The sequence below is a fragment of the Onychomys torridus genome, chromosome 1 (genome assembly GCF_903995425.1).
Source record: "Onychomys torridus chromosome 1, mOncTor1.1, whole genome shotgun sequence".
Classification (NCBI taxonomy): Eukaryota; Metazoa; Chordata; class Mammalia; order Rodentia; family Cricetidae; genus Onychomys; species Onychomys torridus.
In genome coordinates, this window is record NC_050443.1 from 132549284 (window position 1) to 132560066 (window position 10783).

At 39.0% G+C, this 10783-nt stretch overlaps 1 non-coding gene across 1 annotated transcript; it reads left to right on the forward strand.

Moving 5' to 3' along the window:
• The first annotated feature begins 1016 nt into the window (after positions 1-1016).
• LOC118576948 lies at positions 1017-1141 on the forward strand. Its single transcript, XR_004944137.1, has one exon. It is a non-coding gene; the product is annotated as a U6atac minor spliceosomal RNA (small nuclear RNA).
• Positions 1142-10783: the final 9642 nt, after the last annotated feature.

The window sequence follows — 10783 nt, forward strand, 5'->3', positions numbered from 1 at the left end:
GTACATTCACCAGGGCTTGCTGCTATCCCTAGTTTCAGTCCTGAGCAGCATGAACCTTGAAAACCAGGACAGTGGATTGCTGAGTGGACTTTGGCCCTGGTCCTGAGGCTAATGGGTGACCAAGTGGAAGACTGTTAACTGGAAGAGATAAGAGAATGTGCTCATGGAGAAGAGTACAAAGAAAGAGGCCAGGAAAACCCTGCTTTTGACTCTTACCTCATTTCCATTGCCTGTAAGCTCTGATCTCCTCTTATCTCGAACAGTAGTTTAGTTATTTTTTTGTTTTTGTTTTTTGTTTTTGGTTTTTTGTTTGTTTGTTTGTTTGTTTTTTGAGATTGGGTCTCACAATGAAGCCTTGGTTGGCCAGGAACTCACTATGTAGACCAGGCTAGCGTCAAACTCACAGAATCACCTGCTAGGATTAATGGTGTACATCATTATACGTGGTATCAGGATGCATTTACACAAGATGTTTTTCAGTGTTCTGTAAATTTTAAATAAAATACACTTGTAAGTAGCTATTTTTAAATTATTTCTTTTTTAGATTAAAATATAGTTAATCATTTCTCCCTTGTCTTTCCTTTCTTCAAGCCCTCCCTGCTCTCTTGCAAATTTATGGCCTCTTTACATTAATTGCTGTTCCATACATATATTTAAGTAGCTATTTTTAATGTTAATGAGAGTATGGGGGACGTTTCTAAAAATCTTTGTACAGAAGAAGCATTAGATATTTTCATTTCTTCTCAGAAGGCAAGGAAGAGGAGAAGCTTTGAGTTCAGCATAGAAATAACTTAAGTATTATGGGAAGGCTTAGAAAATAAACTGTTCTTCTGGCTCTGGGTAGTGGTCCATTGTGAACATGAAAAGCACCCAGTTTCTTGTCATCCTAGATAGAAGCATCTAAGGAGGACTGGGCTAAGCATGTCTTAGATCCCATTTTTCACAGTTCAAAGAAAGTTTCTCTGAGCAATACCGGATGCCACACAGATTTCAAATTAACTAAAAAGAAATGTCTAGGGTTGTATGAAAGGAGAGAAGGTTGCATTCCCCTTGACAAGGATGGAAGAGGCCCTTGGGCCTAACAACACACATATGGTTAAGGCATTGCCACCTACTTCATGGCATCTAACCACTGTTTTTATCTTTGATTGGTGTATAAAATGAATGAAAAAATTCTTAATAAAAAATGTCTAAGAAATTTTCTTAACACAAAACAAAAAATTCTCTGGGAAAGCTTTAAAGAGAAGGGGAGAGGCTAGCTAGACCATTCATTGGTTGACCACTCCCACAATCCCTACTCCACCCATAAGTCCCCTCACTCCCCCTACACTTCCCATATGCATGACAGACTTGTAGGTCAAAGGTTGCACGGCTGGGCTGGTGTCCCAATCCCTCCACTGGAAGTCCTGTATGGTCACAGGAGATAACTACTTCAGGTTACATGTCTACCATTGATTGCTAGGAGTCTTAGCTGGGGTCATTCTTACAGATTCATGGGAGTTTCCCTTGTACCAGGTTCCTACCTGACCCTGGAATGCCCCCTTTCCAGTTGTCTCAGTACTTGTTGGGGTGATTCAAAGGGACCAATGGGCAGCACTGGAACTCTTAGAAAATGGCTGGGCATTTGGCAAATGCCTGAGTGAGCCTTGAAGGGGCAAAATGCCAAAGAACTACGTGGTCTAAGGACCTCATGATGATATTGAGCATAGCTCTGAGAGTTGCCTTCACGGTCACCACATCCCTTACAATCTATGGGTTGTATAAAAACTCTCAGGAGGTTTCTAGCTCCTCCGTGGGCAGTGTTACTGGTGCTTACAAAACAGTAATTGACTTTTTCCAAGTATTGCTGCTAGAGCAGATTAATGATTCAACCACTACCCTTAGAAAGAATTTAGACATGTAGAATTGTTAGTGAAGTCGGGTTAAGGTGTTTTTGTTAATGGCTTTGAAATATAAAATCTCGGGAACAATTTAAAGTTTAGAAAGGCACATAGTTGAGTGAGGGACTATTTGAGGTTAAGAAACAAGAACAATGACAGCCTGGCTATTGCTGGCTGACATACCTCTGTGGTAATATTTTATTTGTGCTCTAACAAATAAAGCTTGCCTGGGGATCAGAGGACAAAGCCAGCCACTATATTAAACATAGAGGTCAGGCAGTGGTAGCACACACCTTTAATCCTAGCATTTGGGAGGCAGAAACTCATCCAGATCTCTGTGAGTTCAAGGCCACACTGGGAACAGAGCCAGGAGTGGTGGTACACACCTTTAATCCCAGCACTAGTTAATCATAGAGGTCTGGAGGTCTGTACAGACAGGAAGTGATAGAGCTGGGAGGAAAAAGGAAGTGATGTAGTTGGGCAGAGAGAGGAAGTAAGATGGCAGGGCACAGAAAGGTATATAAGGCATGAGTATACAGGAAGTAGCTCTCTTGGGCTGAGGATTTCCTATCAGTAAAAACTTGTGACTGGCTTGTTCTATTCCTCTGGCTCCAGGTTTTTTATTAATAAGATCATTTAGCAATTCGTGTTATATACCTCTCTTGATAGGATGGGTTGGTGATCAAGGGTGATGATTAATTCCTTGCATCCATTTCTGCCTTCTGCTTCCTGTTATGATTTAATGAAAAACTGTTGATGAATGGGTATGCACCCAGAGAATTTAAAGTAGAGCTGGGGCTGGAGAGATGACTCAGCCATTAAAGGTTAGGTTCACAACCAAAAATATAAAGTAGAGCTGACTATTTATATTTATATATAAAACTTCAGATTTGTGATTCTTTTAAGTTTTTTTTATAAGATTACCTTTTGAGATAAATAATAAAGTGATCAATCCTTTATTTGAAACCACAAAATGCAGTCTGCCAGCAAAAGAGCTGGCTGAGAAAAACACTTTGTTTGCTTTTACATTGTTAATCTACAACAAATTGCTTGGGTATGAATGCATGTGGTTTCTTAGGACAACTTATTTTTTACCTGTAATACATAAAATGTTTAATCATGTAAGGGGTATGGAAAACATACTGTTTTTTACTTATATTCATTGTAATCATTCACTTAAAAGTAATCACATTGTAATTTTTATATTGCTTGAAATATTTTGCTGGAGTAGATAAGCTGTAAGGAGAAAAATAAGACACAAGAGAAGGAAAACATCAGAAAAGGTTGTCTGACCCACTGAAGGCTTGAAGTATTGCTGGGTTTGGGGATAGATTGATTTCCCATTTCCTAAGAAACTGCCATACTGATTTCCAAAGTTGCTGTACAAATATGTACTCCTGCCAGTAATGGAGGCGTGTTCTCCTTGCTCCATATCCTCTCCTGTCATTTGTGTTTTTAATCTTAGCTGTTCTGACAGGTGTAAGATATAATCTCAGAGTCATTTGGATTTGCATTTCCCTGATGGCTAAAGATGTTGAATGTTTCTTTACATATATTCTCAGCTATTTAAAATTCTTCTGTTGAGAATTCTCTGTTTAGAACTATAACTCATTTTTAATTGGATTATTTGATTTTTTTGATGTCTAGTTTCTGGAGTTCTTTATATATTTTGGAGATCAGCCCTCTGTCAGATGTGGGCCATTTTGTCCTATTGACAGTGTCCTTTACATTACAGAAACTTCTGTTTCATGAGGTGTTACTTATTAATTGTTGATCTTAGTATCTATGATACTGATGTTTTATTCAGGATATTGTTTCCTCTGCAAGAGTGAGCCCACCCCTGACACTGACTGGAGTGCCAGGGCCCAGAGGCTGGATGGCCCAAAGACCTAGGATAGAATCAAACATGACTGGGGTCAAAAATCTCAATGTAATGATGCCTAACGATATTCTGCTATACTCATAGATTGGTGACTATCCCAACTGTCGTCAGGGAGCCTTCATCCAGTAACTGATAGAAACAGATGCAGAGACCCACAGCCACGCACTGGGCTAGGCTTGGGGAATCCTGCTGAAGAGAAGGAGGAAGGACTGTGCAGGTCAGACGAGTCAAATACACCACAAGGGAACCCAAAGAAACAACTAACATGGGCTCATAGAAACTCACAGGGATGGAACCAACAAGCAAGGAGCTTGCATGAGACCAGCCTAGGCTCTCTAAATAAGTTGTGTAGCTCAGTCTACCTGTGGGAGCAGGTGTCCTTAATGCTTTGTCTGGCTTTGGGGAACCTATTCTTTATACTAGGTTGCCTTGCCCAAGCTTAATACAAGGGGAGGAGCTTAGTCCAACCTCAACTTGCTATGCCATGCTTTGTTAACACCCATGGGAGGCCTGCCCCTTTCTGAACAGAAACAGAGGAGGAGTGGATTGGAGCAGAGGAGGTGTGCAGGAGGGAGGCAGTGGGAAAGGAATGGGAGGAGAGTAGGAGGAGGAAACGGCAATCAATATGTAAAATAAATGAATAAATTTTAAAACAAATGAATAAATAAAACAAAAAAGAAGGAAGAGGTAAAATCTAGTGAAGAAGTCAGATGTGACTAACTTCCTGACAAATGAGAGAGTAAATCAAGGGAACAGACATAATTTCTCCTGCCTTCTAAAGGTTTCCCTAGAAAAATGCGTTATTTTTTTAAGCCATATTAAGTTTTAGAGGACTAGCATGATTTAAATACATAAGGCCTGCTCTGAATTCTGTTTTTCTGTCATAGGGTATCAGGTCCTGAGCAAAATGCTCAGTCTTTAAGGTTAAGATCATTCAAATGCACAAGTTAGGCAAGACAAAACAAAATAAAAACCCACTATAACCAAGCCAAAGAAGAGAAAGTGTCTGTCTAGAATCTGTTGGGATTACACAGAACCAGTGATGGCATTAAGCAACCCTTCCTGGATGCTTAGGGACTGAGATAATGGATGAGGGGATACTGAGCAGAACCTATGTCCAATTGTCTCTGTGTTTAAACATGCACAACGTTTTTGCTGAACAGGCAAGTCTCATGTAATCACTGACAAGATCGTACTAAAGGACTCATTCTAAATGAGAAAGGAGTTATGAATAAAAACAGTAGGCAATAATAACAATAAGGATTTAAAAAACAAAAATCCCAGCTTAAAATAGAAAAGTAAAAACTCTATTTGTAATAGCAATTTAAAACCTCCTTGGGAAGGGAGAAGGGAGAGGGGGAGGATGCAATGGAGAAAAGCACTTTGAGCTGACCCAATAGCAAACCATGTTTTTTTTGAGTGATGGGTAACTGACATCAGAATGTCTCTTCACGCAGCCAGAAAAGGTGATCAGGTAAACCAAAACCAAGTAACAGGAAAATCATAAAGAGGATCCTGAAAAGATTGAAATGGAAATATCATTTCAATCTCACCACTGTCCAAAAGGGTGGAGAGTAATAGTTTGAAGAGATAATCTGTACTCTTGTCTTCATTGTCACATGATTAACAACAGACACAATAATCAGTGGAATCAATCAAATTGGCCATTAATGAATGAATAGATTAAGAGAGTTTTTTATTCATATATAATAGAAAATGATTCCATCATAAAAAGAAACTCTGTTATTTAATATGAATCAGAAGCATGGAAAAGTCAAAAGAGTATTATGTTAAGTGAAATAAGCCAGGCACAGAAAGACAAATACCATGTGTTCTCACTCAAATGTGAAAGTTAAAATAGTTGACCTTATGGAAAAGTAGCATAGCAGTTACCAACATTAGAGAAAGTCAGCAGAGAGCTAGAGAGAGCAGCATGGTGGTTACATACATTGAAATATGACACTATATTCTGTAAATATGTACAATTATTACATGCCTAATCAAAAATTGTAAACTCAGATATCAGTTTAACATATATTGAACACAGCTGTGCTCTGTAGTAGTTTTAATACTGAACAACCATAAAAGAGACACTTTATTTCACTTGGCTGTGGTTAAGCACACAGCAGTGAACACAAGGACTCTGGGGGAATAATTGGACAGTGCTCTTGCAAAAGTTTGGGTGAGTACATGCAGTAGAGCAGGGAGGGGCCCAGAAATCAGGCACTCAACCAAGAGCATGCTTCCAATAGACTGGTGCTGAGCCGGAGGCTGCAGGCCTGGAAAAGGAGTGCCAGGAACTGTTGTATTCATGACAGAAAACAATGCCCTGTCTGAGACTGATGCACTCTCTGACATTGAAAATACTGCTGTGCTTTGAGTATAATTGTTGGCATTTAGAAACCAAAGAAAAAGAAAAACGTTATCAGACAAGAAAAAAGCCACACAACTGCACAAATCACTTTGTAAAGAATAATTGAGCTTCTAAACTATGTTCATAGTAGTGTTATCTGTAATAGCCAGAACCTGAAAACAATCTAGATGGCCCTCAACCAAAGACTAGATAAAGAAAATGTGGTCCACTTACACACTGGAGTATTACTCAGCTGTCAAAAACAATGACATCAGGAAATTTGAAAACAAATGGATGTATGTAACTACAAAAAAAAAAAAAAAAAAAAAAAAAAAAAAAAAACATCCTGAGTGAGGTAGCCCAGACCCAGAAAGACAAACACAGTATGTACTAACTTATAAGTGGATATCAGCTGTAAAGGATAACCATGCTACAATCCACAGACCCAGAGAGGCTAGGTAACATGGAGGGCCCAAATAGAGCCACATGGATTCCCTGAGAAGAGGAAATAGAAGACATCTCCTAGTTAAACTGGTGGTGGGGGGGAACATGAGAGATCCAGTTGGGCAGGTTGGGGGCCTGACAGACGGGAAGATTAATGAAAGAGATATCTTGATGGGGGGGGGGGACTATTTCAGGGTTAGGGGGAAACCTGGTGCCAGGGAAACTCCCAGGCATCCACAGGATAACCCCAGCTAAGACTCCTAGCAATAATGGAGAGGGTGCCTGAACTAGACATCTCCTGTACTCAGATTGGTGACTACCCTAATTGTCATCAGAGAGTCTTCATCCAGTAACTGATGGAAGCAGATGCAGAGATCCACATCCAAGCACTGGGCCAAGCTCCAGAAGAAAGGGAGGGGGAACTGGATGAGCTGAGCTAGGGAGGTCAAGATCATGACAGAAGACCCACAAAGATAGCTGACCTGGGCTCCTGGGAGCTCAAGGACTCTGGAGTGACAGCTAGGGAGCCAGCATGGGACCAACCTAGGCCCTCTGCATGTGTGTTACAGTTGTGCAGCTTGGTCTACTTGTGGGACTCCTAGCTATGGGATCAGGGCCTGTCTCGAGCACTTGAGTTGGCTTTTTGGAACCTATTCTCCTTGCTGGGTTGCCTCACCCAGCCTTGATGCAGGGAGCAGAGCTTGGTCCAGCCTCTATTTGATGTGCCATGCTCTGTTAACTTTGGGAGGCCTACCCCTTTCTGAACAGAGATGAAGGAGAAGTGGATGGGGGGAGTTATAGGGGAGGTGAGGGAATGAAAGAGGAAGAGAGGAAGGAGGGTAAAGGGGGAAACTGCAATCAGGATGAAAAATAAAGGAAATTTTTCAATTAATAAAAAAATCTCAGAAACTAGAAACTGTAGCAGTACTGACATGTGTGTGTGCGCACGCACGCATGTGTGTGTATGCATGTGTGTGTGTGTTTAGTTTTGTCATAGTACAAAAGAAATGTGTAGATCTTATCTTACCTTTAAAAAATAAAAGAATACATGCAGAACACTGATTTCCATAACACAATGTTTCTATGGAAACTGGCTTGGCCACACAGGACAATCAGACAACCTAACACACAAAGAAATATGGTTTTTGGTATTTATGTTTTGACTGATTTTCAAGTTTGGCTTCACGTTTCAGATTTATATGAGATTCAAAGTATATCCATGAATTTCATTGAAGGTTCCACCATAATTTTCATGGACTTCTTTAAGATATTAACAGCCAATCACTCCGGGCTTATTTTAATCAGATCCAACTCTTGTGATACATCACCAAAGGAGCACAGAAAGTTAGAGAAATGGTGTGTTAATATAATTATATTTTTGCTTCCAGCTATGAATGGATTGGAAAAGGACTCAAGTTCAGGACTGTGTAGCAAAGGTTTCAAGGAGCTGTGCCTCTGACTATAGCTGGGTAAGATATTCAGGGCTTGATAAGACTTCATTGATTAAAACAGCATCCACTAATTTTCTATGTAGTCTGAGAATTTTCAAGTGAAATCCAGATATGTTTAAAGGAACAAGTCCAGATATAGAAGTGAGTCTGCTTAAGTGATGTCTAAGTGAATCTGAAGCAAATGGTTGATGGGGAAATGTCAGCCACCATACAAAGCCTTGTGGCGAGTAAAAACATAGATTCATTGCTAAATTTAGCTAGTGGGTTTGGTTAAAAAGATCATTTTATTATATTTTTATTTTACAGCCTTTGAATTATAAAATAACAGGAAAACTTGTAGAATAAATGATGAAGTTTCCTGGGTAGCCAGAAAACTCTGGTACTCTGACATAGGTTTTTGGTTGGTTGGTTGGTGTGTGTGTGTGTGTGTGTGTGTGTGTGTGTGTGTGTGTGTGTGTTGTGTTGTGTTGTGAATTAAACCCAGTGAGTCATACAAACATATTATCTACAACTGAGACATACCCTTATCTCCCAGGTAGAGCTCTGAAGTGGCAAATGTGAGACATATAGCAATCTCCATGGATAGCATCAACCACTTTAGCATTTTCTAAACAACTAAATAAATAAATTTTTTAAATCTCAATAGTATTTTGTAGCTTTTTAAATCAAAATGGCATAATATAGCATAATACCAACATTTTCCAACAAATATCTCCCTTATTCTAGTTTTAGGGATGTTAAGGATAAAGAAATGTTGTCACCACAATAAAAGGATACTATTTAACTGACTTACTCCATTCACAAGGAGATTCTTCATTTCTTGGGCAGCAATCCATAAGATACTCAGTCCTGCTATCCAGATACAACTCTTCAGCACATTCCAACTGTCAGCACTGTTTGCTCTCAAATGTATCAGAGCAGTCTAGGGTTTACGTTATTTTGGTTTGAGTTTGATATAGCATAGACTGGCCTCAGACTCACTGTCCTCTTGCCTCAGCTTCTCACATTCTAGGTGAATATATCCTACTACTTCTAGCTTAAACTAACTTCGAATGAAAAAAGGGATTTCCTAGAAAGTGCCATTGCCACAGTTAGAGTACAGGATGCTCCCAGGCCTGTGTGGTAATGACAGGTTATTATTGGGAACAGTGAAGACTTTCAGAAAAGAAATATAGTGGCATGTTTATATCATTGAAGACACATTCTCAAAGATTGCTTTCTCTTTCTCTTTGTATGCTGGCAATGAGGCAAGTTCTTCTCTTCCCCATGTGGTGCCTTGCCACAGAAGCAACCAAGTCAGCCTAGGCATGGACTAACACCCCAAAATCAATGAGCAAAATAAAGCATTTCTCCTTATGAGTTGATCATCTTCATCTTGGGCTTAATTATATTAATGGAAAGCTGGATTTTATGGAAAACTAAACAAAGGGAAGAAAATCATAAGGTTTCATGTTTTACACTGTTCTCAAGTGTCTTTAAATTCTTCCTAATCTTTAAACAAAACAAACCTGGTAAGCATATATAATGGATTGTGGGAATAGATATAATGTAATCATCTGTCTATTCTTTCCAAATTCCAATAACTGTAATAATAATATTTGATTGACATCAGATAAGGAAAATATATTGATTGTTAAAAAAACATACTAATGTATGTTTCCCATAAATCAAAATGTCTCAGTGAGGCATGTGTTTATGTTCATGTTAAGATATCTGTATATAGATACATATGCACTCAGTGTGGCTCAGATTTTCTGATCCCTTACTTCAAATGTTTATGAAAGTCATTTCCAGTAGGAGGACTTCTACAGAATGTTCTCTTCAAATAGCAGCTGATTGGGAGAAATTTAAGACACCCTGAAGAGAGAGCACAGCTCATGCTACTCAACTGAATTTCTTCCATTTAAAGCTCAGGGGATATGGCAAAGTACAGCGTCTCCTAAAATCATTCGAACATGATGTGATGTAGAACTTCATACACAACAGAACAAGAATCCAGATACAAAATACTGGGAAACTACAGGATCAAAATGAACCTATAGCAGCAACACACCTGAAGACACTAGAGAACAGTATTACTGCTGGGAGACAGCTAAGCTCAGAGCCAAACCACAAAACCTCTGTCTCTGCTTTCCTGGCTTTGGAGCAAATAAATTATCTCTTTTGTCTTGATTTCCTCTGCTGTCAAATAATGAAAAACTCACCTAATCCACAAGGATATTGAAATACATGAGAGCGTATATAATGTGCCCAGGAAAATACAAGACACATACAAAACATTCAGGATACGATATTATTAACAACATATAGCCTCATCATGGGGCCAGTAGCGTCTTGTATGTCATGTCACTAATATCCTCTTTTACTGTGGAAACTTTCTTGGAAGATGAAGAAGCACTGCTGTTTTAAAGATGTGTCAGACCCAATAGAATATAACATTTATAATATATAATTCCAATTGTCTTCATAAAGTGTGTGGGTATGTGATATATATATATATCACAGAAAAGATTATATAGAATTTCACTTTGTTATAATTCACATATGCATACATACATATGTCAGAGAGTGTATGGTGTTTCTTCTAACAAAACCTAAATACTCCAAACATATTTTGCCTTGGGTGATACAGGACTTAAAGCACATTGTATTTCTGTTCATTCATAGACATGTCTCTCTCCAGAGTGGGATATGAAAAGAATTTTCTCCTTGGACCCAGTAAAATAAAAAAGACCAAAGATACATCATGCTCCCAAAAGCAAAAAAATCTCAA